General features: G+C 35.5%; 1 non-coding gene across 1 annotated transcript; it reads right to left on the bottom strand.

The window, feature by feature from the left end:
• Positions 1 to 4,883: 4,883 nt before the first annotated feature.
• On the bottom strand, positions 4,884 to 4,988 carry LOC145637530 (small nucleolar RNA R71). Its single transcript, XR_014114304.1, has one exon. It is a non-coding gene; the product is annotated as a small nucleolar RNA R71 (small nucleolar RNA).
• Positions 4,989 to 5,432: the final 444 nt, after the last annotated feature.

Here is a 5,432-nt window from a genome sequence, read left to right as displayed (position 1 = left end):
GAGGAGGGGGTGGCTGGATGACTTTTGATATTTTTTTTCTTTTTATTTTATTTTTTTATATTAAGCCAATCATGTTCTGACATGTGTTGTTTTTTTTTTTAAAAAAAAAAAGTTTACCTTTTTAGCAGGTAACCGGTTTTTGGGACTGTTGGAGGAAAACTCAGGGCATAGTTGGGATTATTAGAAAATAAACGTTAGTTGGGATTATTGTAGGTAAATCGCCCATAGTTGGGATTATTAAAGTGTATTTTTCTAATTTTATTTGATTTACCTATTGAAATTTTTCAAAGTTGTTAATGAAATAAATGTCTTTTTTAATCTTGTTTCTTATTTCAGCTCTTGTGGAAAGATTTTATTGCTGCTCTACTTTGTTATTTCAGTTTTGATGTATAAACTTTGTTGCTGTTTTCTCTTCTTATTTCAATAATTCTAATTTACTGAACTTTGTCATTCTTGTGCTAATTAAGAATATTTATGTGTGTATTTTGACGTTCTTGTTTTTGTTATTTTTTGATATCATGTACAGCAGTACAGGCTATACTTAAGCGTTGTTAGTGTTGTATATCATGTTATGATGTGTATAAATTGTCTTTTTTTGTTTCTCATATTATATTAGTTGTGATGTACTGATTTTTTCTTTTATTCGTACTTGTCTCTTATTTCATATCTAACTTATTGATTTGTTCTTGTTTTGTATTTCTTATTTTAGTTCAGCTATAATATTTTTCATTTTGGTTTCTTATTCCAGTTCTAACATGTTTCTTTTTATTCATCGTTCTTATATCAGTTTAGATGTATTGATCTTTTTGCATCAATTATCTTGCAGTGTTATATATAGTACAAGATGACTTATTAAAGCAAGAGAGCGAGGGAAATACTTGCTGCCACAACTAAGTCACAAGATCCACAGTCATCACAGTCACTTAATACAACTGCATCGAAGTTGCATGATCCACTATCATGTGTTAGTGAATTTGCTTCACAACCAACAAAAAAACAAGCTCTTCGGTCACCACCAGCTGAGGTCCTTAAGAATGACAAGTGGGGGCCATTTTATCCACCTAATACAACTAGAAAATATGTACAACCACCACCTAATTGTCTAGGATCTATTTGGAAAAAACCTCCAACTAGATCAACATTGAGTTTAGTTATGGATTCTTCATGTTAGTAGTCAAAGAACCCACCCGAACTCTCTTCTAGGGTTCCACCTAATATACCACATTCAAATAAACTCAACTCCCTTAACAACCCTTCGACTTCCTCTCCTACTTCTTACCAACCACTTCAGCATCCTTAACCCGAGAAGGGAGGTTCTCATAACCTTGGTACTAGTGCCATTAGAACTTCAGCAGCAACTCCACAGTTTAATCAAACACAACAAAAAAAGTGGTGAAAATTCCAATAGGATCCCAAAAAACTGTAAGTCTCTATGACCAAAGTCACATCCTGATTGGCTTGTAGTCATAGATTTTGATGATAAGGAGGAGGTTCTCACCATAGGCAATCTTTTTTCCTTCATCATTTAATCTATGTTATCATTGAGATTCTGTTCGTGGTTGCATAAAATAGATGAGTATTAGTTTCATAGTGTTAATTAAAAGCAAAATTAGTCCTTCAAGATCCCTATGCCTGATTGATTACGATAATTATTATGCATAATGTCATCAAAACTGCAATAAGCAGCTAATTTGGAAATTGGCAGTTTGTTATGAACTAGTAAAGCTAAAACCAAACTCTAGACTCTTAAGGTATAAGTGAGATGTGTGTATCAGTCAATAAGGATTATATAGGGAAGGAAGAAACTACATGACACTACATATAATTCAGGACCATCGACTAACAGATAAAGAAGAATATTAAATTAACATATTACATGGAAAAAATTCTTCACAAGGCTCCACACTTTAACTTGATATCTCGTGATATGCTTATAAAAATATGTTAACATATTGCACAAGAAAGTTATGAGAAAACAAAAAATTAAGCCAAACTGAACATGAGCCTATCAAGAAGAAAGGAAAGGCAACAAAAAAAGTTTTGTTTAGGAAAACAGGAGGTAAGTTGCACTAAAGTTAGCATCACTTGAATTATCCATTTTTCCTATAATCCATTTTCTTCCTAAATCATGTTTTCCGATTACTAAACTATTGGATTTTTTATTTTTATTGTTTTTGTAGACGCCAATGGTAATACTACATTGGTGAGTGGTATAATTCTGCCAATTGACGTATGGAGAAATAGTGGCGTCAAGTAATATGTTGATTTCAAAGATATATGCCAACCGATTAGGAAAGATTGACATATATTGGTTATATTTATTGTTATGGTGCAAAAGATGGAAACTCATTGTCCAGTTGGAGAAATAAATTGGCATGCAATCGACAGCCATATAAAAGGAAAGATAATTACAGATATGAGAGTAAGAACATTGAACACTAGCTTTTCATAACATTGTTGGAGCAATTATTAGCTTTTTTCAAGTGAGACCAATTACAAGCTAATTACAAATTTTATAATGTCTTACTAATTGGGACCACTTTGTGATTCCTAATGGTGCTGAATATGACAAGTGATGAGTGGCATTTATGCCACTCTTTTATCCTTTTTTCTCTAAGGATTCTCCCCTCATTTACACTTGTTTGACCCTTTTCTAAGCATTTTACCTTAATTTTGTTTTCTCCTTTCCCTTCTCTTTTATCTTCCTTTTTCCTAGATTTTTGCCTACTCTTTACTTTAATTTCCATGCTTGTGTTGTGTAGGAATCGGGGTCTTCAAAGAGGAATAGGCTTAAGTCAAATTGGAGCCGAAGAAAGCAAGTCCTAGAGGAGGAGTGGTCGAACTCTCTAAAAGGTTCGGTCGAACCTTGGGTGTGACCGAACCTGCTCAAGGTTCGACCGAACTTTGGAAGCAGGAACTTTTCAGATTTCAGCATTTTGCAGAAGCGATCGGACCCCAGAAGTTCGACCGAACCAGGAGCAGGGAGGTTCGACTGAACCTACCCATGGTTTGATCGAACCTACCCTGGTGTTCAACCGAACCTACCCATGGTTTGATCGAACCTACCCTGGTGTTCAACCAAACCAACCCTATGTTCGGTCGAACCTTTTGCCGGCTTTAGCCAGCTGTGTACGGACTATATAAGTCCTGTTTTATAAAGTTTTGAGGTAATGAGATTAACTTAGTTCTAATTTCTAAATTTTAGCTTAATCTAAATAGAGAAAGTGGATTATTACTCAAGTTTCCTTTATTGTATTCAACTTTGGTCAAGTGTAATCTTCAATCAAGCAACACTTCAAGTTTTCTTCTTTCATTAATCCTTTCTTCAGTAATCTCTAATCCTTTATTTTAGCTTTATTTATTTGATTTATTGTTGCTTATTTTCATTAATCTTATTAGTTCATCTAGTTATTATTAATTTCATTGTTCTTAATCATGTTTTGTTTTGTGTTTCTTAAGTTTATTTCTAGTTTTGATATTATGTTTAATCTCCCTTTTCTAGGCTAATTTCTTAGCTAGGGGAAGGGGGTGGAAAATATGTGTTGATATTGGATGAATGATGATGGTTGGATTGAACTCATGCCATAAATTGATGAAAGACATGATTTTTGATATCTTGAGATTATTGTTGCACTTTATTTGATGTTTTCTAATTTAAATGCATGAAAGTGATTTGAACTAGATTAAAATCATCTCTATTTTAATGATTGCATGAGAATGAGTTATTAAAGTGAAGTTTTATGGATTGTTCTTCTTTATTCTCTTGATTTGATTGTAACTAATAGGATGCATGAGAATGATCCTTATTAGTATAGACCTTTTTAATTGATTTGCCTAGACTATTGCATGAGAATGAATTGTTTAGGTAGAATTTTGTGTTCTTTGGCATGTTGTTCATGATAATCATTATTATTCCCCTCTTTCTAATCATATTTGACACCCCCATATCCCTAGCGTCATTCTCACTTGATTTTAAACATCATCTTCTTTGCTTATTTGTAGTTTTAGTGCTCTTTATTCAAAAACCAACAAAAACGATCCCCTTTTTACTCTTGCATTAGTGAAAATTGATGTTGAATTAGTGAGCTTCCTTAGTGGTTCGACTCTTTACTTGCCACTAACTAGTTTGGTGTAAGTTTAGGTATTATAAATGATTAATTTGATTAGGGCAGTAGTTTAACGACCTACCTCACCTTGATCAAATTTTAGCGTCGTTGCCGGGGAAGCGGCTTGTTTAGCGTCTAGTTTTGCTTTTGTTAGAGTCATTTTACTTGCATTTCTTTTTGTTTTGTTTGTTTTATCATCCTTGTCATTGCTAATTGTTTGCTTAGCTTTGGTGAATGCTTAGGAGGTCTCAAGGACCACACCCACATCCAATTGACCATGAGATCGACCGAACTTTGAGACAAGTCCGTAGGCTTTATCAAGAAGAGGGAAGAGGTTTTGGTGCTATAGTTGATAGTGAGAGTGATTCTTACTCTTCAAGTTCGCAAAGCGGATCAATGGCGGGACAAGAAGATGATGTTTTATTTCGTGAGTTCGGAAATTCGGAGGATTATGAGCTCATGGGAGGAATTTCGCTACCCGTCACGGAAACCAACTTCTCAATCCATCCCCAATGTACTAGAATGGTCCAATCGGAGCAATTTTTCAGAAGTGCAAGTGAGGACCCTATTGAACATTAGGACCGATTCCTTGAGTTGTGCGCGATGATGCAAACCAATGAAGTGAGCCAAGACTACATTCGTATGCATCTCTTCCGGCAATATCTCACCGGAAGAGCAAAGAAATGGCTAAAGCAAGTAAAGCCTACTCTATCACAACATGGAGGGAGGTGGTAAAGGCGTTCTTGAAGCGATTTATCTCCGAGGCGAAGACCGCCGAAATGAGAAGGAAAATCGCATCATTTGAGCAAGAAGCCGATGAAAGTCTTGGTGAATCTTGGGAGAGATTCAAAGAGTTTGTGCAAGCGTGTCCTCACCATAAGTACAATTAAGGGTTGCTCATGCGGTTTTTCTACGATGGATTAGAGCCCATGTCAAGAGCCAACTGGGATGCTGGGGCGGGTGGTCAATTAATCAAAATCCCTCAAAATCATGTTGAAGCAACAATAGAAGAGGTAGCAAAGAACTACTCTTGGGGGGTCCAAAGAAGAAATGCTCCAAAGAAAGGTGGTATTTACGAATTGGAGAAAGTTTATCAATTGCGACATCAAATTAATCAACTAACAAAGGGGCTTTCCAAGTTGAATACGAGTGTGAGTGCAAGTGTAAGCGGTGGAGCAAGCTCCTCTCAAGTTAACTCTTTCTCTTATCAAAATTGTGGAGGATCGAACCATGATACATCTTATTGTGGAGGTTTGAGCTCCAAGCATGTAGCGGCATACAACACAAGGCAAGAAGGATTTAGAGGAAGCGGCGATGGAGTAGCTT

The sequence above is a fragment of the Chenopodium album genome, chromosome 6 (assembly GCF_948465745.1).
Source record: "Chenopodium album chromosome 6, dcCheAlbu1.1, whole genome shotgun sequence".
In the NCBI taxonomy this organism is placed as follows: domain Eukaryota; kingdom Viridiplantae; phylum Streptophyta; class Magnoliopsida; order Caryophyllales; family Amaranthaceae; genus Chenopodium; species Chenopodium album.
The sequence above is the reverse complement of the archived record's forward strand: the minus strand, read 5'-3'. Positions and strand labels throughout refer to the sequence as shown.